This window comes from Delphinus delphis, chromosome 9 (genome assembly GCF_949987515.2).
Source record: "Delphinus delphis chromosome 9, mDelDel1.2, whole genome shotgun sequence".
NCBI classification, from domain to species: Eukaryota; Metazoa; Chordata; class Mammalia; order Artiodactyla; family Delphinidae; genus Delphinus; species Delphinus delphis.
In genome coordinates, this window is record NC_082691.1 from 69,995,810 (window position 1) to 70,019,064 (window position 23,255).

A 23,255-nucleotide genomic window follows, 5' to 3' on the forward strand; every position below is an offset into this window, starting at 1 on the left:
TATTGTTAGAAAAATTTGGGAATACCCTACATTTCCATAAATAAGGGGTTGCTTCATAATAGAGTACATATAATGTATTTTTTAAAAAATCATATATATAAAGTAGTTATCTTAGAGGGCTGCAGTTATGGAAGTCCGCCAGTAGACATATTTTGTTTTATATGTTTGTATTACTTTTGTAACATGCAAAAATAATCCAGTGAAGATGTAACTATAAGAGAATCCAATCTTTTAAACTTGATGCAGTATCTTTTTTTTTTTTTTTTTTTTTTTTTTTCGGTACGCGGGCCTCTCACTGCTGTGGCCTCTCCCGCCGCGGAGCACAAGCTCCAGACGCACAGGCTCAGCGGCCATGGCTCACGGGCCCAGCTGCTCCACAGCATGTGGGATCCTCCCGGACCGGGGCACGAACCCGTGTCCCCTGCATCAGCAGGCGGACTCTCAACCACTGCGCCACCAGGGAAGCCCTTGATGCAGTATCTTGTCCACTATTATGTGATGGACCGTATCATACAAATTAACTCATCTTTTCAATGCTTCAGTGGAAGTTTATCAGCAGGAATGGGGAAGGTTGTAGAACAGCATTCTTAAATTGACCTACATGGGATGGAAAGAGGTCATTACTCTCTGAGATTTTTCTATGGATGTGCACAATATTCAGACTAGGATCTAATAAAGATCCATGCACCCTGCCCAAACTAATCATACCCTTTACCTGACTATTTGTCTTTGGGCAAATAAGCATGAGAATTTTACCAAAATGATTTTGAATAATTAATGGACTATGGAATATATATGTATGAGTGTGTGTGTGTATATGTGCGTGTACGTATGTGTGTATATATATATTTTAAATTGAAAATGACTAATTGTCTTTTGACTGTAATACCCAGGGAAGAATTAAGTTGCCGGAAGATGAATTAATGTTAAAAGATCTGAATATTCATCATGTAAATAATCACTTCCAAGTGAATATAATACAGATAGAATCAATATATTTTTAAAAGTTATTTGTGGAGTTAATTGATTTCAAACTGCATATACTTCCAATTTCAAAACAGGCTAATTTGCAACTGACCCTTATTAGATGAATAACATATTATCACTTTAAGAATTTAGATCCTAAGTTACACTAAACTGCTATAGGAAATAGACTTGATCAGCCAACCAAACCAATGTCATGGTTCACTATCCATAAATACCATGGCAAATAATAATTAACATTTCCCGCAGGGTTAGTGCATTGAAATTACTTCTGTCAGTTGTGCATCCAAGCAACCCAGTGAAGTAGGTTATGATTATCCTGGTTTAACAGGGGGTAACTAGGGGCACAGGACAAGAAAATGAATGATTCCAGATAAAGTGTGCAGACCAATCTCCTGTAGGACAGCTCCATAATTTTGTTAGTATTTATGAAGCCATATTTTGGAGTCTTTTACTTATTGAAAACAATTTTAGAGAAATAAATCAAACACAGACACATATAAGTCCCTCAACAAGGCTGTGTATATAGACGAGATAACATAATCGTCCCCAACAGTTTCCATCCCAAATTTATTTTTTGTTCAATGTACATGGTTTCCAATTGCTTTCTATTTACACTAATGCTACAACAAGAGGCAACAGGGATATTGTGCAGTAAAAATCATGCAACCAGACTGTTCAAACTTTTTGGCAATGGTGATGTTTAGCTTTGTCATCTGTGGTCTAATTCTCACATTGCTCAGGACTGGGCTCTGAACATAGTAAACAACCAGTGGGTGCTACTGATAGAGCAAGAATATTACAGTGGGTCCCAAAGAGATACTAGAGACTCTATTTCCCAGGAGGTGCTCAACAAATATTTATCTGTCCAGAGTGAATTGTTGGTGTGGAAGCCACAGAAGCTAAACCACTGATAGATGGCACTTTCAGGACTATAATCCTTGAGAAAAAAAAAATTTTTCCCCATTCATGATTGGTTATCTAAATAGTTAAATATACCCTCTTCTGATATGGTACTTGTCTGCCATCCTCCCCTTTAGAGAAACTGATTTCTGAATAATTTCTCTTGTACGTGCATTTTAAAGGTGTGTAATTAACTGGTAACAGGTTGTTAGGTAGCTGATGAGGTGTGAACCAGCCACTAATTTGTTTTCTTTATTTACAACTTTCTTTGCACTTGAAGATAACAGCGTGGTGTTTTTCATTCCCTGCTTACTTCACCAGATTAAAAAGTGATTTGTGAAGCCATTTTTAATTCCTCAAATTCCATTAAAAAGGAGTATCCAGGGGAGTCTTAATCAAGACATAATAGGCACTAAAATGTGATCACACAACAGCACTTCTAATGTGGCCCTATCAGCTAAAATGTTAAGGGATTGCCTCCCGTTAACTGAATTCAGCCCTGACACTGACCTACAACTGCTGGAACAACCTCCATTCACTTGGCACTGGCTTTATTGCAAGTCTTTGCAGCTAACATACTTTATTGCTTTAGAATTTATCATAGAACCCACAGGGATAATTTGTTACAAAAGTATAATTATTGTATTATCACTAAAATAGTTTGCTTTCCCCTTCAAATTGCCTCGCCTCCTATTTAATAATACATTTTTTTAAAAAATTACATTGGGAAGAAATTAAAATAGAAACATAATGGAATGAGAACTGCTAAAAATACAAGACTGGAATATTGAAAATGCAGCTAAAACAGAAATGGCTAAGTGTAGAATCAGCAGGTAACCAAAAGGGGTAATTTGGAACCAGGGAGAATATTGAGTTATTAGATGAGTTTGAAAAGACAAGTAAGAATAAAAACTCTGTCCTGGCCTTTAAAAAATATATAATCAATAGTTAAGGTATAGAATATGTGAAAACATATGTCCAGAACTGTCCATAAGTCTTGGATAGACAGTTAACCAACATGCAGCAAAGCACAGACGTTGGATAAGTGGCAACATTCTCCGTTCTACCTGTCAAATCCCCATCAATACTTATATCTAGAACACTGTGGCCTCCAGGATCTATTTCTAATGCAGGTATGTCTTGGAGCATCAACTCCAGAAGCTGCTATAGTGATTACTTTTGTATGATATTAACAGCCAACGTGTTTTGAGTACTTGATTTATAACAGGCATTTGTGTGGGGTTTTTTTTTTGAAATTGTAAAAACATATTTTATTTAACCAAATATATCCAAAATATTATTAGTTTAACATATGATTAATATAAAATTATTAATAATGTATTTTACATTTTTTTCCAACTAAATCTTCGAAATCCAGTGTGAGTGTGACATCACATCTCAGTGTTGACCAGCCTCATTTCAAGTGGACAACAGCACAGTGTTGAACAGTGTCTTAGTGGTTACCAGCAGGAGATAGTCCCCTGCCCAACTACCTAAAACAGCCCAGCTGCTCATCCACCACATTATCTATTTTGTCTTCTTTGCAGCCCTCACCAATACCTCAAATTTTATTATTTGCTTGCGTGGTTTTGTCCCTTTAAGACAAGGACTCACCTTGAACAGCGCCCAGCACAGGGTAGGCGCTCAATATACACTGTCTCTGTCTGAATCCGTGTCCAGGGATGGAGGGCGGGCCCCCGGGCCCCCTTCACCCTCTCCTTCTCCAGGGCCATCCCCAGAGTGTGGGTGTGCCTGGGAGAACTCTGCCCCGCCTGGGATTTCCATGTGCCCTGCAGGGACTGCAGCTACAGACCAGGGAAGGCCCCACGTGAGCTCCTCCCTCGGAGCTGCAGCTCCAGGACCTGCGCCGGCACGTGGAGCTCTCGGTGGCCGAGCTCTGCACTTGCGGCAGGGAGCCCTCCACTTCTTCCCCACAGGTTCTGCCTGAAGTTCTTTATGGTATTAATTCATTGAATCTCCCCAGTGACTCCAGGGATAGTACTATTCGGATGCTTATTCTATAGTCAAAGGAACTGAGGCATGGTTTACAGTTAAAAGTAACTTGCCTAAGGTTACAGACTGTTGGGGAAACATCGTTTAAGTGAAATCTGCCAACCCAGAAAACCTCTCCATAGAGAGAAGAGAAAGAAAACAGTTTTATTATCAAATAAACATCAAACAAGAATGTGATGCACATCACATTCAATCCACTAACAGATTGATTGCAAAGACAGAAGGAAGACTTACTTTTTTTTCTGGAGCCAAACAGATACAACCCTTGACATATATGTTCTCAAGATAAACAGTAACTAGTTCTCAACTCAGAGGGCTGGACGGCACCTTCTGTGACACATAATTCATCTTAGCTGTACCTGGTAATCGGGATGACCATCCATGTTAGCTAATTGGTTTTATTCAGAGGAAACACAAACCTCTTGTGGCTTCATGACAGGAGGAGTTCTGCAACTTGGAGCAAGGTGACTAAATAAGTGAGGCTTGCACTTTCCACAGAAATTAGGAGATAGTGGCGCTATCTCTTAATGTTTGCATTTCAAAGAGATGGCTCCCATGTCCTTCAGAAAGGATTACTGGGTCATAAAGCAGACATAAAGCCTATCTACTTTTCAAAAGGATTTTATACATTTCAAAGAGAGGAGAAAGTACTTCTGATTAAAAGTTTTCCAAAGTAAATGTTTTAAGAAGGAGGGGATGGAAATTTCTTATTTTTAACACAGGCTCCGGACACGCAGGCTCAGCAGCCGTGGCTCACGGGCCCAGCCCCTCCGCGGCATGTGGGATCCTCCTGGACTGGGGCACGAACCCGCATGCCCTGCATCGGCAGGCGGACCCCCAACCACTGCACCACCAGGGAAGCCCCAAAAACATTTTTGAACTGTTTTTAACATCTTTCTAGTTCATTTACCAATTAATGAGTTAAAATATTTGACATGTATTCATTCTTTATTTGGCTAAGAGTCATAATTCTACCTTTTTGAAAATTATAGTTTAGCAAGTGTGGTGCAAGGTTGAAACCGTGCACCTCAGATTGGGACTTGAACCCACTCGGTTGGGACTCGAACCCGGCCAAAACCCAGTCTTCCAACTGAGATCACACACCTGGTTTTATGACCTAATGAAGTCCAGGTTTTTGATGTCCCATTGCAGAAACACTTCAGTGAGAAACAAAGTGATAGGTAAGAAGTGGATTTATTTAGAGAGAAACACTCACCACAGACAGAGTGTGGACCATCTCAGAAGGTGAGAAAAGGCACAAGGGTGTGGGGTTGTCAGTTTTTATAGTGGTGGGTAATTTCATAGGCTAATGAGTGGGAGGAGTATTCCAGCTATGTCAGGAAGGGGCGGGGATTTCCAAGAATTGGACCACCACCCACTTTTTGATCCTTATGGTCGCCTTGGAACTTCACGGCGCCTGTGGGTGTGTCATTTAGCTTGCTGATGTGTTACAGTGAGTGTATACTGAGGCTCAAGGTCTAGTGGAAGTTGGCTTGTCCACCACGTTGGACCCATTTGGTTCTAATCCATTTATGTCATGTCCTCGGGCTATGTCATTCTTTTAAATGTTGTGCCCTGCCCCCTTCCTTCCTGCTTCAAGGTCTGATACCCTGTATTCAGTCAAGGGCTCTTCCTGGTTTGACAATAAAAACAAATCTGTTGAAACCGCACAACTCAGATGGGTCTTGAACCCAGCAAAAACTCAAATTGGGGCTCGAACCCACTGTCTTTTAATTAAAATCTCACACCTGGTCTCAGTACTTAATGAAGCTTAGGTTATGTCTCGGCGCAGAAGGAATTCAGTGAGAGGCAAAGTGATAGGTGTGAAATGCATTTATTTAAAGATACACATTCCATAGACAGATTGTGGTTTGTCTCAAAAGGCAAGAGTGGCCCTGAGGGAAACACTCCACAAACAGAGTGTGGACCATCTCAGAAGGCAAGAGGCCCCAAAATATGGGATGGTTAGTTTTTATGGGCTGGGTAATTTCATAGGCTAATGAGTGGGAGGATTATTCCAACTATTTTGGAGAAGGGGTGGAGATATCCAGGAATTGGGCCACCGCCCACATTTTGGCCTTGTATGGTAGGCCTCAGAACTGTCCTGGTGGTGGGGGGGGTGTCATTTAGCTTATGCTAAAGTGTTACAGTGAACTTATAATGAGGCTCATGGTCTACCGGAAGTCAAATCTTTTGCCATCTTGGGCCTAATCGGTTCTAACCAGTTCTGTCGTGTCCTCAACAGTTATGTCATTCTTTTAAATGTTGTGCCCTGCCCACTACCCTCCTGTTTCACTGTGACCATATTCCCATTATACTACTTGTAAGGTCGGATCTTAACAAACGGCACCGCGAAACAGAGGAAAGCTTCAAGTGAGCTTTATTAGGGAGCACTCCCGGGCGAGGTTCACTGGTCCGAGAGAAAGGGGCCAGAGAAGTCGCACCCCGGCGAGGGTTGGGCAAGATTTTATAGGGGAAGAAGGGAAAGGGGTGTGGTGAATCTGGGAGGGCGCAGGGTATTCCTTATTTGGTGGCCTTTTCGGGTATCCTGGAGGACGGTTAGTCCCGCCCCTCGAAAGGTGGGAAGGCTGGGCTGGGTTCAAAGTCCCCAGGTCAGTTCTTGGAACGGGGTCGTCCGGAATGTCTCCTGGGCAGTTTCTGGAACTGGGTGGTCCGGAGAATTTCGGTCTGATGCAACCTGTGAATCTGATTGTGTTCCCCTGCCTCGGGCCAGTTGGCCTTACACTACTCTGTATGGATGTCACATGAAATGCTCATCAATCCTTTAAACTCTCACCCCAAAAATCCTACTCCAAGAACTTTTATTTGGTTTACTAATCCTAAAGAAACTCTAAAGTTAACAAGATTCAAAGGGGGGAAAAAAATAAACCAGAAAGAAAAAATAAGCCATACAAAAAATGTGGAGCAGGCATAGAGAAAGCGCTTTAAACCTCCATAAATCCCAGTCAAGTTTTAGCCAGCTCTGAGAAAAATTAGTATTAGGCTCACATCCCTTATTTCTCTTACTCTCCAGTCAACCTCTCTTTCAAATTTTTAATACAAATCAGCACACTCCCTGCCCTCCCCATCTCCTCTTAGTTAATTCTTCTGAAACAGGAGTGAAGGATGCAAGGCACAACCTTTGAAAGAATGACATAGCCCGAGGACATGACATAAACTAATTAGAATCAAATGGGTCCAAGATGGCGGACAAGTCGACTTCCGCTAGACCTTGAGCCTCAGTGTATGCTCACGTCAGCAACCTAAATGACACACCCACAGGCTCCATGACAGTTCCATCAGGATCAAAAAGTGGGTGGTGGCCCAATTCCTGGAAATCCCCACCCCTTCCTAAAATAGCTGGAATACTCCTCCCACTCTTTAGCCTATGAAATTACCCACCACTATAAAAACTGACAACGCCACACCCTTGTGCCTTTTCTCACCTTCTGAGATGGCGCACACTCTGTGGAGGGTGTTTCTCTCTAAATAAATCCACTTCTTACATATCACTTTGTCTCTCACTGAATTCTGTCTGTGATGAGACATCAAGAACCTGAGCTTCATTAAGTCCTAAAACCAGGTGTGTGATCTCAGTTGGAAGACTGTGGGTTTTGGCCGAGTCCCGGCCACATGGATTCAAGTCCCAATGTGGGTTTTGGCTGGGTTCGAGTCCTGGCACGTGGGTTCAAGTCCCAATCTGAGGCGCACGGTTTCAGCTGGCAACCACGAAGGGACAGTGATAAGGTAAGAAAATGTTGAGAGTTCGGTCTTGGTCCTAAAGAGGCCCGTGGGATGCCATGAGCCAGGTATACTGGGGAAGACGCTCTGCCGATGTCTGCTCATTTTTGACCAGCGGGTCAACCCCGTATACTTATGCACATCCAACAGTAAGTCCAGGACAGAATTATTAATCTCTATACTCTTCAATTTGATTCTGAGGTTTTTCTCCTACATTCTTGTATTCTTGTTCATTCCTGCTCTATGTCTTTCTTCTATTAACCCCAGAAGACCTGTGTGACTACCAAGGTGTACTTTTTATTGCTTTTACTCCCCTTCCTCTGACCCTTACAAGTGCTGACCCTTTATTCCCAACTTATAGCTAGACCAACTCCAGCTCATCATCAACACCATTGGGGATGTCTTCTGTGCCATTTCTTTGCAACTTTTGGGGCACTAAAACCTGGTTGGGAGACTACCTTGGAAGGGATAGCATCTAAAATCGTAAGTGCAAATCTTGACTAAATTGCACGGTGGATTTTGACTTGAGAGTAGAACTTTTGATAGCCCGGGAGTTAGAGATGTCACCTCAGGCTTGTCTGAAATGGGTCAGGCTGCATCAATCCCAACCAATACCCTTCTGGGCCATATACACCAGGGTTGGGAAAGATTTGGACAACAAGAATTAAAAGGAAAGAACTTAGTAGGTTATGTAATCAGGTTTGGCCACAATATGAGTTAGGAAATTTAAAATGGAGTTAAGTACCTTATGTTCAAATTTTCATGGCCTTCTATCTAGACAATGGAACCCAAAAGGAATTTAAGGCATGTGTAGTTCGGGAGAGATAACTCTGAAAAGGACACAGCAGACATTAACTGACCCACCCTACAGGGCCATGGATCACAAACGAATGTGGATCCCTCCTCCCCCAAGGTACAGGCCCTTTTGGCTTTGCATTTCATAGCCCGGTCTGCCCCAGATTTCAGGTGCAAAATTCAGAAAGCAACTGCTAGTCCTCAGAGTCCAATGAATGATTTGTTCCAACTGGCTGCTTTGGTTTGCAGTAATAGGGATATGACAAAAAAGGCTGAACACACCCAGAGAAATATGCAGAATGGCCAAATGATTGCAGTGTCTGTGTCCGCTCAGAGACGACCCAAATGGCAGCCAGCTTTTCTGGGCCAATCTGGCCCTGGCAGACCACAAGGCCCATGGTTACCCATACAAGGCTAGTGGACCCTGTGTGGACAAAAGGGGCACTGCTGGGAGGATTGTGATCCATGTGTCCTTTGCAAACAGCCAGGTCACTGGAAGAGGGAATGCCCCAGATGCCAGAGAGCAATGCCGGCCCCTCGGCCATTGATGGTTTTGCAATCAGAAGACTGAAGGGACCCAAGGCCTAGAGATACCATCTACATAACTAATGTTGAGCCTCGGGTGGTCATTGATGTGGCAAATCAATGTGATAGAATTTCTTATAGACACTGGTGCAACCTTCTCGGTCTTCACCCAAAGGATTGGAAACCTTAGCAATCATAAGGAATATGTAATGGGGTTGTCAGGGAAGAGACATGGGCACACTTTCCTGGAACCCTTTTTATGCAAGGTCAATGGCCAGCTGTTTTTACATTCCTTCCTGTTTGTGCCTGACTGTCCCATCCCTTTAATGGGAAGTGATTTATTAACTAAGTTAGGGGCCACTCTGTTTCTCGAGGGGCAGGGGAACCACTCTCATCACCAAATGGTTCTAACAAAAAGCAAAAAGGAACAGATAAAATCTGAAGCTAAAATAGAAGCCTTAGTAGACCCTGGAATGTGGAATATCGAGGTTCCGGGCTTGGCCAAAGATATCCAGCCGGTGATTATTAAATAAAAAGGATTATATAGTGTCTAAATGTAAGGTACAAATTTCTTAAACCTAGGGAAGATCCTTAAAAATGTTTGTAAGTAGATTATCAAAGTAGGAGATCACTGGTCTGCCTAAACTGACCATAGCTGATATTCAGAGCCTGATAGGAATTTTGGAAGAGGCCTTCTCCCCTAAGCTAAATGAGGAAAAGTAAAACTTTCCAACAGAGGTGAATGAGTATGTCAGTCCTTCAATACCATTGAGGTAACCACCCAATTCTTTGAAAAAGAAAACAAAACTGTCCTTGTTTTACAAATGTAGTCTATATAGGACCAGAGGTGTGGCTCCAAAAATAATCCCAAACCCACCAATCCTTTTACCACTCCCCAGACCTTCCCTATTTATCTTAAGAGGCTTGTAAACATTAAACAAAGGGGAAACAGAGTCATCCTAGGAGGAACTTGCCTGTAACTTCGAGATGCAAATGTCCTATCTGGTCTTCTCAGGAACGCATATCTCTGCCATCTTTTTAAATGCAAATTTTAAAGTAAATTTAGAACTTGACTTGTCAAGGATCAATAGAAATCTTAAGTATCTTTTCTGTAAAAACTAGTAAAAAGGGTTTAGCCATCTAGGTAGGTGACCTTGATTTGTTCCACCTCCTAGAAGCCCAATTTGAATCCAACCCCTTGTAAATGATAGCTTTTATGTTGTACCTGACTCAGGGCTGAATTTTGGGATGGGAACTGTGTGGCCTCTGTGTTTGTTTGTGTGTTCATATGTATCTATATGTGCGTTGTAGTTGTATGGTATTGCCAAAAATTATGTTGTAAAAGAGTTCTACTTAATTGGCTTTTAAAAATTTAAGCGCTTATATAAATACTCAGAAATAAAAAGCAATCTGGCCAGAATGAATTTCAGGTTCATGTCATCTGGAAAATATTCAGTACTAAACTGATACCTGGTATTGAACGTGGCTTAAGCTTGTTGGTTTGATTAATATGGACATGTTAGAGTCATCCATGTTAAGTATAATACTTCTGTTGTACCTAGGTTTATCAGAGGTCAAATAAGACCTTATTCTGTTACAAATTTGTCAACAAGAAAAGTAACACAGTGTGAAAAAAACTTTTTTTTTTTTTTGGTGTTAGGGAATTCCTTTTTTTTTTTACATCTTTATTGGAGTATAATTGCTTACAATGGTGTGTTAGTTTCTGCTCTATAACAAAGTGAATCAGCTATACATATATATATCTTCCCATATCTCTTCCCTCTTGCGTCTCCCTCCCTCCCACCCTCCCTATCCCATCCCTCCAGGCGGTCAAAGCACCGAGCTGATCTCCCTGTGCTATGTGGCTGCTTCCCACTAGCTATCTACCTTACGTTTGGTGGTGTATATATGAAAAAAACTTTTAAGAGAAGTACGATATGTGTTTTTAGTAAAAAAAAAAAAAAGGTGTGAAGAATGAAAAATACTGAAAAGAGTTATGCATGATCAGGATTTTCTAGGACTGGATTGAATTTAGTTGGGTAAATGGATTTTGTTTGGAATGGGCTAGAACGAGACTGGATTTGGTTTCTCCCTCCAGAATATTATTGAAATGCTGCTTTTGACAACAGATTTTCTTTGCCTTTAAGTGACTTGTATTTGCTTTTGGTTAACTTTGGTTAAGGAATAAGTATTGTCTCACAGTAACCTATGATCTTATTTGACCAAGTGTTTCAAACTTTTTTGACAAACTTCGCAAATATCAAATTTCAATTAAGTTTCTTTTGCTTTCCAGCTAACTTTGGGGTACTTTAGAGGTCCCCTGAGGTACCTTAAAGAGAAATATTTAACTAGGATTATTTGGTATGTTCAGTGTAATCATTCGTAATTGTGGTTATTGTAACCAAGTTTCTTTATCGATTACACTCTAATCAGATGTTTAACCATGCCTTTTAAGTCTTTTGTCATTTATGGATATTTTTGTACTCTGATGCTGTTATAAAAAGTGCTTCATCTTCAGAGAGATTCATAGAAAGGCAATGGAAACAATTACAACAGTTCTACAACAAGATGATGGCTATGCGAGGATTCCAGCCCATACTGACTTAAAACAGGGATCTGCCCTGCCCCTGGGGCCCCTAGATCAGGCATCCAGAGATTTTTACTCCCTGACAGGCAGGGTCGACCCCCCTACTCAGCCTTGAAGCAGTTACAGAAGACAGACCATCACCCTTCTGCTTCCCATAACAATATGGGAGTAAAATCTCTGAGGGGTAATGAAACAGGAGGGAGAGAGGCAGGGCACAACCTCTGAAAGAATGACATAGCCCGAGGACATGACATAAACTAATTAGAATCAAATGGGTCCAAGATGGAGGACAAGTCGACTTCCGCTAGACCTTGAGCCTCAGTGTATGCTCACGTCAGCAACCTAAATGACACACCCACAGGCTCCATGACAGTTCCATCAGGATCAAAAAGTGGGTGGTGGCCCAATTCCTGGAAATCCCCACCCCTTCCTAAAATAGCTGGAATACTCCTCCCACTCTTTAGCCTATGAAATTACCCACCACTATAAAAACTGACAACGCCACACCCTTGTGCCTTTTCTCACCTTCTGAGATGGCGCACACTCTGTCTGTGGAGTGTGTTTCTCTCTAAATGAATCCTCTTCTTACCTATCACTAATTCTGTCTGTGATGAGACATCAAGAACCTGAGTTTCATTAAGTCTTGAAACCAGGTGTGTGATCTCAGTTGGAAGACTGTGGATTTGGGCTGGGTTTAAGTCCCGGCTGTGTGGATTCAAGTCCCCAGTCTGGGTTTTGGCCGGGTTCAAGTCCCAGCCTTGTGGGTTCAAGTTCCAATCTGAGGTGTGTGGTTTCACTTCCACTCCTCTCCCTCACACTTTGCTTTTCTCTGGTCATATTCCATTCCTAGGTACATATCAGTGTATTGGCTGGAACTCTCTAAATTGTACCTCTACTCTCTCTAGGAAGAGCTATTCTTAGGGCTATAATCTGGAGCTCATTGTTGTGTGGGTTGTGGCAGGGGTTTTGTTTGTTTTTGGCTTTTTTCTTTTGTTAGGAAAGACTGGTCTATTGTGTGAGTCCATATTTGATGGCTAACTCCACCTATTCAGGTTGATGTGAGGGGGTAGGCATTTGCCTCTTACTAAATGGAAAATTGCCATGTTGGCCTCCCTGTGCTATCCTAATTCCTAGCATTGAAATCAATTCTTTTTTTTTTTTTTTTTTTGGCGGTACGCGGGCCTCTCACTGCTGTGGCCCCTCCCGCCACGGAGCACGGAGCACAGGCTCCGGAAGCGCAGGCTCAGCGGCCATGGCTCACGGGCCCAGCCGCTCCGCGGCATGCGGGATCTTCCCGGACCGGGGCACGAACCCGTGTACCCTGCATCGGCAGGCGGACTCTCAACCACTGCGCCACCAGGGAAGCCCAAATCAATTCTATTTTTAAAACGTAATCCTGTCTTAAATAAAATGGATTCCACTTTGGACACACTTTAGTATAAATTAATTGATTAATAACAAGCCCCAGTTACTTTCTTGAGGTCACAGGGCTTTGTTTCTGCCTCTACACAAGTCCTCCACACAAGGCAATCATCACGACTCTTGTTCCCTTCACTAATTTTCAGTGGGGACCAGCAGTAGAAGCCAGGGATACCCCTCCCCCAGCATGCGCATGGAAACACATCTTTTGGGATGTGTGTGTGTGATGGATGTGATTCAAAAAACTGCTGTCTCCCCAATCTGATATGCCTTGCCAGAAAGTGAATCCCACTTTTAAGAATTTCTAATCTATGAGAATAAAACCTGAGAGAGGAGCATATAAAATTGAGGAGGTGGGAGGGACTTCCCTGGTGGTCCAGTTGTAAAGAATCCACCTTACAATGCAGGGGATGCGGGTTCAGCCTCTGGTCAGGGAACTAAGATCCCACATGCTGTGGGGCAACTAAGCCCATGCACAACAACTAGAGAGAGAAAACCCACATGCCACGACTAGAGAGAAGCCCACGCGTCGCAACGAAAAATCCCACATGCCACATTTAAGACCCAACGCAGCCAAAAGTAAATTAAATGAATAAATAATAAATAAATCTTTTTTAAAAAAAGAATTGAGGGGGTGGGAAAGGTGAGAAGAGAGGGAAAGGGTATAAAGATGGAATGTTGCTCAGAGAGGTTAAGCCTGGACAGGACATCAAAACGAGGGGCCTCGATGGACACCGGAACCTGGGAGGGGGAGGTGCATGTGGAAGGAGAAGGCCTGCCGAGCACCCAAAACATATTTAGCCCACTTTACACTTTTAGCCAGGGCCAAGTTCATCCACCCTCAGGAGAGTCTCAGCCTGGGGAAGAACAGTTCTGTGAATTTACATGGGAAAATAATCGGTATCTCCCTGCATCTGAAAGTTTTCCCGAAAAGGAGAGTCTATAGCCTTCACAGCATGCCAAAGGGATCAGTGGCTCAAAAAATAGTTTAAGAACCTGAGTCTCAGCCATTTTCTCATTACCGTGTTCCTTCTCATTACTATGCTCTTGCAATGCCATTTTCTTTTCTTATCAACCTCCTCTCTAAAAACGTTACCAATTTATTCTTTTGAGAAAACTTTATATCTTTGTGGATGTCTGATACTGTCCTTAGATGAACTTCTTATGAAATCTGTCCTGGTTTGTGGGGACTTGGAAAGAATGGGCTACCTGGTGAAAAATATTCACAGACTAAGGTGCAGCTAAGGACAAGAGCCCTACTTCAGTTTAGAGCACGGTGGAGGACTTATTGACGGTATCGATGGTACATTTAAAATCTGCAAAATATTTTACTAACACATCCACCAGGTTTTTCCAAATGCCAAAGAAGAAAGGAAAAGAACAGACAAAATACCTTTAACAGGAAGACATTACAAGCACGATGGTGTTCAGCTCTGCTGCCATGTATCTCAGGCTGTTCAATGCTAACCTCAATTCATCTTCTCCCGGGAAGGAGTGTTTGTAAATTGCATCAAAATGATTCCAGACTATCAGGCAGGCTGGTTGGCCTGGACTCCTGGAAGCAGATAAAGAAGCTCTCATTTGTAATGTCATGTTGGTTTCTTATTATTTAATATGTCAGCCAAGGGGGGAAAATGCCCAGATATTTCTGCTCACAGCAGTATGTGATCACATCTCTTCTTGTAGGAAGGATTTTAAGGGCTTCCCTGGTGGCGCAGTGATTGAGAGTCCGCCTGCCGATGCAGGGGACACAGGTTCGTGCCCCGGTCCAGGAAGATCCATGCCGCGGAGCGGCTAGGCCCGTGAGCCATGGCCGCTGAGCCTGGGCGTCCGGAGCCTGTGCTCCGCAACGGGAGAGGCCACAACAGTGAGAGGCCCGCGTACCGCAAAAAAAAAAAAAAAAAAAAAAAAGGATTTTAATAGGGAGATGACTACCTTGAAGTGCTTGATTGTAAGAAATAGGTGCATATCTGTCATTGGTAGCTCATAACAGAGTTTTTGGTTAACTTTCTGCTGCAGATGTTTTTAAGCATTCTGCTCCACATTATTCCAGCTGTGTAGTTTCAGATTTTAATGGAAACAACACAGTTCAAAACACATTCAAAGTATTTTAGTGATTAGAGAGCAACTTTAAATTCTGTTTACCTAAGCATTTTAGAAATGCTAGAAAAAAAGTAATTATTCTCTGAAAGACTGTTTCCCACTCTGTCAAGAATATTCAAGAGGAAAGAACACAGTTTCTTTCCGTTTCTAAACAATCAAATAATAACTGTTCACTTATTTTGTTATCTAATATATACATGTGTATATATATATAGTATTATACAAAAGTATACATAAGGCTAAAAAATGTCAATGCAAAATGCTTTTAGATATATCTACCATTTTTCATATTTTCTTAAACCTTTTCGTATTTAATTAACAATGTATATCATCAGACATAAATCTTGCTTGTGAATATAACAAATCTCCATTATTTAGGTTCTTTAGCCTGTTGATATCTTTGCTTTATTTATTGACAGGTTGCTACAATTTGAAGAACATTTAAGAATCTAAGACACCTGTAGATGAGAGGCAATTAAGTTTTTGCTCTCTAGTATTACACTAACTCTTTCAGACTATAAGAATCCCATTTTCTAGATTACCTTTTCTAATAGACTTCCCAGTACCCTAGAACCAAGGTTAGTGACATCTCAGGGAGTGATTGGGAACACCAAAGAGCATTGTTAGAAGCCTAAAAATCAATCAAGAAATCACTCACTTATGAGTTGTCACGTTCAAAAGACATTTGAGTTCAGCCAGAGCTTGCTGGTAAGAAGCCAGTAAATTGCTCTCTTTCGAGAAGGGTATGATTTTTTTTCCAGGACAATTTGAACTGGTATAGTAAATTACTTTATTTAAAAAAGTAGAACTCCTCAACTAGAGTTCCTTTGAGTAACATTCTAACAGTGAAATTAATGACCTTCTAGACACCCCCTTTCTACCTTCAAAGGGGACCCCTGTATGGACCCTGCCCAGAGTTGATGAGACTCTGAACAATTTTCTAATAAACTGCCACATTATTCCCTTAAACAGCCAAGGGACTCTTAAATCAAAATTAATGAAAAACCAGAGCCTGCAGAAGGCTCTGGGAAAACTGGCAGAAGCCAGCAAAAGTAAGAATTCTTACCAGAGCAAGTTCTCCCAAATCTCTGTAATGCCCAGTTGTGAGAGGGAAATAAAATTTCACACTGTCCCTCCCTTTCCAAATCCAAACCCATCGTTTATTGATCCTTTCTCTCCTAGGGATAGTTATTGCCTTCTTGCTTGTCTTGTTTTACATCCTAAGTACCTGGACTTGGCTTTCTGCCTGCCTGGGCCATGGAAGTTGTCAGTTCTTTCTTTTGGCTACCTTTGGGAGTGACTCTAATATGTTTTGCACCCTTTTGGGAGACACCTCTTGAGTCCAAGAGGTTGTTTAATATTGCCAGAAATAACCATTGCTTGTCCCAGCTGAGACCTGACAAGATATTTAAAAGGATTTCATAACTTTATAACCAGAATTCTGGCCAAATTGAAAACTGATATTCAGAGGCTGAAAGAAAAAAATGTTGTGACCATCTCCTCTTAGCTAAATGTAACCAGAGAGAAATATTCCAACATAGGTGGGTGGGTGTGTCAGCCCTTTAGCACCCAGGCTACAACCCAGTTCTTTGAGGAACTGAGATCAATTGTCCTTATCTTATAAAACTTTACATAACTAGAAATATAGCTCTAGGAAAGAAAAAGGGAAAAGGGGACTATTATGAAATATGAACTGCTATAGAAGCACCCTCGCACAAAAACCTAATTCAAGGAAAATATTAAAACAAAAACTATAAGATCTCTGTTTACCTTTGTATGTTCATTTGTGTCTATAAACGTGTTGTAGATGTGTGGTATTTTTCTACCTTCAGATGATACTGATAAAATAAATTTGTATGGAGCTCTATTTAATTGGTTGAACAAATTAAGAGCTTTTATAAATTTAGTATTAAAACTAACTCAAATGCTTTTCAAGTTTACGTGATCTGGGATAAACTTCAGTAAAAAAAAAAAAAAGCTAGTTTAACTTTGTTGGTTTAATTAAAGGGGGTATGTTTTTAGAGCTGCCAACATTGAATATAACGCAGGCATACAACTTTTTATTCTACCTGATTTGGTAGTGAAATAAGTTCACGTTATCTCTTACAAAATTTTCTGCCAGAAAAATAACCTAGAATGATAACTGACTTTGTCTAATGTCTCATGAAGTTTTGTGTGTGGTCTAAACATAATTTTTGAGAATAATTAAATGGGTGTAAGGGAGACAAAAGTTTCTAGGTGAACTTTTTTTTTTTTTTTTTTAAGAAGATGTTGGGGGTAGGAGTTTATTTAGTTATTTATTTTTGCTGTGTTGCGTCTTCGTTTCTGTGCGAGGGCTTTCTCTAGTTGTGGCAAGCGGGGTCCACTCTTCATCACGGTGCACGGGCCTCTCACTGTCGCGGCCTCTCTTGCTGCAGAGCACAGGCTCCAGACGTGCAGGCTCAGTAGTTGTGGCTCACGGGCCTAGTTGCTCTGCGGCATGTGGGATCCTCCCAGACCAGGGCTCGAACCCGTGTCCCCTGCATTAGCAGGCAGATTCTCAACCACTGCGCCACCAGGGAAGCCCTAGGTGAACTTTTGAAACTAGTTTTCCTAAATCCTTTTGGTACGCTGAAACCTTAAAGTTTTGCTAAATTAACTTAAATGATGGATAGTCGTTGAATATCCAGATCACTTCCAAATAAGATAAAATACTGAAACATCAATTACTGAACATAGGTTTAGTCATGTTTTACTTCCTTTTACAGAGGAATTAAAGATATTTTGGTCTATTAGCAAACATGTTTAATGTCATGCCGGGAAGCATGTTTCTAGAAACTATAAAAGTATAAGTCTGCCAATGCACAGAATGCTAATGTAAAAGTTCATAATTGATTACTTCTTAGTTTTCACTAGAAACTAAAGGTTTCTAAGGATTAATAATTCTAATATATGTCATTAAAATTACTAGAAATAATAAGGAAAAGAAATTTTATGTGTGGTGAGGACTGGATAAGATTGGAATAAATTTAATTAAGTAAATGAGTTTTAATATCAAAAGTTATCTGATGGGGACTTCCCTGGTGGCTCAGTGGTTAAGAATCCTCCTGCCAATGCAGGGTACATGGGTTTGATCCCTGGTCCGGGAAGATCCCACATGCCGTGGAGAATCTAAGCCCGTGCGCCACAATTACTGAGCCTGTGCTCTAGAGCCTGTGCGCCACAACTACTGAAGCGCGCACGCTCTGGGGCCTGCGTGCTGTGAATAGTGAGCCTGTGTGCTGCAACTACTGAAGCCCACACACCTAGAGCCGGTGCAACAAGAGAAGCCATCGCAATGAGAAGCCTGCACACCACAACAAAGAGTAGCCCCCACTTGCCACAACTAGAGAAATCTCATGTGCAGCAACGAAGACCCAACACAGCCAAAAAATAAATTAAAAAAAAAAGTCATCTGATACAAAATTGGAATTTGTTTTTCTCTCTGTTAAAAGAACAAAGTTTCTTTTTTTCTTTTTTTTTTCTTTTTTAAACTTTTCTCTTGATAATAGGATCTTATGGAAGATTTTTCTTTACCTTTAAGTAATCTGCCTAGAAAAAAAAAAGATCTTGTGTCTAATCAAAATAATCACCTATGTTTTATGTTGTTTTTATTAGATCTTGTATTACTTGAATTTACCCAATCCTCTTAATATTAAAAGAGCTAGGTTTTGCTCAGTACTGTGTAAGCTTTTATATTTGCTATGAAGTCTTTAACTGTTATTTTAGTTGAAGAGATAACTAAGTATTGTTTCACAGTGACCTATGATCCTATTTGATCAAGTGTTATAAAACTTTTTTGACATTTTTGACACCCTTCCCACAAATCAAATTCTAAATGAAATCTTTTTGACCTTAAATTAACTTTGAAAATTTCCAGAAGACCCCTGGAAGATTTTAAAAGATTTGTTCTCCCTCTTTATAAAAAAGAGAGAGATTAAACTAATTAGGCTTATTTGATATGTTAAATTACATGGGAAGCATTGCCTAATGAGAAGTACTACAAATCCTTCTTCATGTTGTATTTATATAGGTATATGTTATAAGTATTTCAGAAACTATGAAAATCCTAGAAATCTGCTATGTCCTGGTATAATGTTACCAGATGTAATTCCAGTTATTATCTAAAAACATTGTGTGTCACATAAATAAATAAATTTCCTTGTCAATTCCATCAGATCTTTAATAATGGGTATTTTAGGTATTTTGTCATTTAGAAAGAGTTATTATTCTACTCTGATTCTTTGGAAAAGTGTTCCTACAAAGGTGTTTCATCTTCAGAGAAATGCAAGAAATAGACTTTTTGACAGGTACAAGTCTGATAATTTTAAGATCGTAAAACTGAACTGGCAAGAGCAAACACTGCCCTTGAATCTCCTTGGAAAGGACTACACCATATTCTCCTCACCACCCAGATGGCAGTCAAACTTCTGGGATTCGAGCTTTGGGTACACAGTTCACAGCTAAAGAAGAGTCCTCTTGAAATCTGGTCACATCTAAATGCTGGAGACCTAGTCAATCAAATTGACTAGGAAGAGAAGAATCTGACATCAAGGTAGACTGCTTCCTCCCAGGACATCAGATCAAGACTTGATACTTTAACCAAACATGAAACATTCTCCTCTCTTTCTTTTCTTTACTCTGGCGTTGGCCTGGAAAGATAATGCCATTGTTCATATCTCCCAGGCCATTGCTAAGGGGAGTAACCTTCCATACTGCTAGACTTGTCATTAGAAACTATGATCTGTTCATGACGCTAGAGACCCCCTGTTCTGTTTCCCTGTCTCTGCTTAACACCCCAAACTTGGGAAAAGAAAGGAACACAAGGCAAAAGTAACCCAAATAAAACTACCTCCATGGCTGTCATCTTTCCAGTCCTGAGCCACAGATTCAAACAGAAATTATCAGGAGGCATTCATGATGCAAAATTAGCTTCCTTTGACAGATCCCTAATTCCTTGGTTAGGAGTAAATGTAAATAAGGCTATGATCAGGAATCTATTGTTAACTCTTGAAAACATTCCAGAATCTGCTGCTAAATCAATAACTGTCCCCCCAAAATCCTTAGACTCTCTGGCGAAAGCTGTTATTAATAATAGGATAGCACTTGATTATCTTCTAGTGGATAAGGAGGTATCTGTGCTGTGGCCAACACCACCTACTGCACCTGGATTAACGCTCCTTGGAAAGTGAAATGCAATTACATAAGGTCACTAAGTAAGCCAATTGGCTTAAAAAAGTGACTCCTTCAATGAGGTCTTTCTTTGACTTATTTGATTTTTTTGATTGGTTTCATTCTTGGGGACGTGGCTCCAAAGTGCACTGCAAACATTGGGAATTATCCTGCTTATTATAATCATAATAATCTCCCTGGTGCATTGTATTCTCTCAACAGCTTTAAATGTGTGTTCACAGCCACTAACTACCAAGCAATGATCTCTTCAAAACTGGAATGTCAGAAAAGGAATGAAGAAATTGACCAGCTTAAAGGCTGAACCTGAAGCCATGACCTGTGAATATCACAGGGATTAAGCAAAAACAGCATGACCTGCGAATACCACAGGAGGGAAAACAAAGCTGAACTTCAGAGCAGTAGCTGAGAGTGGCGTGAAAGCCTTAAATCTTGATTACATCTCTCAGTTAAGCTGAGAGTCTGATCAAAGGGGGGAAATTGTTAACAAAGAAACAACAGGCCCCAAATGGATTCACTTGTGCTGAAATCAAGACTGAATACCTAACTTAACTGCAGTTACAACCTTCCTCAGGAATGTAATCCTAATTGGTCAGTTGGTGTGGAAATTTCTGGTCAGCTCTAATGAAGCAATCTGTCACATGGGCCCTTTCCATTCCCTGAAGGATGATGAGGTAATCTGCCACATTCACCCTTTCCATCCCCCGTAGGTAGGTTACCTAAGCCTGAAATAAACATTTTTGTTTATGGCTTCCTTGCCTTGCCTTTAAAAATCTCTCCCTTTCCGTAGAGTCCCTCTGTTCACTAGATGGGGTGCTGCCCAATACATGAATCATTCAATAAATCCAATTAGAGCTTTAAAATTTGCTCAGTTTAATTTTTGTTTTTTAACACTACCAACTGACTTTAGGGCTTGAAATTTCCATCTTAGTTCAATCTTTGGATTAAGGAAACAAAGGGTTCCTGTTACAATGCAATTCAGCTACTGGTACTTTTATGCATATCGTTTATCAGATTGGTCCAAATCTCTAGTAGAGTTAACATTTGATGAGGAAACCAAGATTCTTCCCAGGCAGAGCTCTTTGTTGAGGGCAGCCTCGGGTAAGGCACCACTAAAAGGGATCCCAGGCAGCTGTGGAAAAAAAAAAGGTTGGAATGCCCTGAAAAAGAGGTGGCTTGTGCCCCTTTTTTGTTTATAGCTATGACATTTGAGCAATGCCTTGAAGGATCAACTGGGTTATATGTGGCAGACTTTTCCGCTTGTCCCCAGGGCTCCAAAATATGTCATCAGAGATGGAATTAAGTGGAACTAGCTGATCAGGATTTACAACTCGCTCTAAATCTGCCTGACTCTTCTTTGTTCTGTCCGCTGTGTTTTGCTAAGTCAGTTTTCTGGCAGACGTGAGGCATGAGAGGCTGACTTCTATGTTTGCCAGCATATATCCTGTCTTCCTTTTGACCACAGGACTTACAAACATTCTCCAGGCCAGAGAAATGGCAAACACAGTATGAATCATAATGCAGAGAATCGACTCAGGCCCTCCCCGGAGTCTTGTGTATCCCACTTCACATAGTAACACATTTTGAAAAGTTTGAAGAAAACCACACTCTTATAAATCAAATTATATTCTGCCATTGATTTTTCATTTTCTAAGGTATATATTCCCTCACAGCATAAATCTTAACTTCAAAAACATTGTGAAAGATTCATATTTTAAACTGAAAAATAAAACTTTATAATAAAATAATAGCATTAAATAAACATGATTTTAAATATAACTGCTGTCCTAATGAAAAAGTGGTTGTTGTCAGTGAAGAATAGGAAAGAACACTAAGCCTTTTTTAAAGGTTCTCAAAGAACAGTTTTTCTCAGAGTACGCTTTCTCATCTCAGTTTTTAAAAATAGGTTGGTTTCCTTCCAGTAATCTTTAAACTAAAATTAATAACGGCCGACAAAAATAACAACAAAACCCCCAAACCAAACCAAACGACAGATAGCTCCCAACCCCAATAAGCATTTGCTGTGTGCAAAGCACTGTACTAAGAGATCTACATGGACTCTCTAATTTTATCCTCACAGCAACGTACTATTATCATTACTGCTGGTGAAGATATCCAAGACCTGCAGAGGTGTGAACGTGAAGTATCAATTAGTTGCTCTGCAGTATTTCTCAAAGTATATTGCTCAGACTGCCTGTACCAGAATCACCTGAGACCCCATTAAAAATTCATTTTTCTAGGCTCCCAACATGCAGAGGTTTTAACTCAGAGGTTTGAGGTAGTAATCTGGAATTTGCTTTGTAATAAGCACTTCAGGTGATTCTGGTGCACAATAAAGTTTATCACTTGAGAATATTCATTTTTAATGTAATGTTCATACATATTTTAATAGAGACACAAAAGCAAGTAAAAATGGCCCATAATTCTACTCTTGTTATAAAAATTAAAATGTGCATTAAATAATTCCAGTAAAATAGAAAGTTAGAGGTAAAATCCCCCTCCGTACCACACCCTTCATCACCAACATCCCCCCAACACACATGTAAACACTCCTGCTCCTCTAAATAAGCACTCTCAAGTTTCTTGTTACCCCCAGAAAAATGTTACCATATATATGCATATACCTTGTATTGTGCCCAGAAAGTGAATCATACTATGTTTACTGTTCTCCATCTTTTTAATGTATCACTCAAACTCTCTATACTGTATATAGGGCTCTACCTCATTCTTTTAAACTGCCGCACTGTATTTCATTAACTATATGCACTGAAGTTTAATACATTTTTATCTATCCAGTTTTTATTATTATAAACAATATTGCCCTGAATATTATTTATGATATATATTTATATAATATGTTGACTGTGCTGTCTCTTTCAAACTGTAAATCTGGTATTAAAATTACCCAGGTAGAGACTTCTATGTTTTCTAGAAGATTTAGATCCCTCTTTTAATCTCATTTCTGTTAGAATGAAAA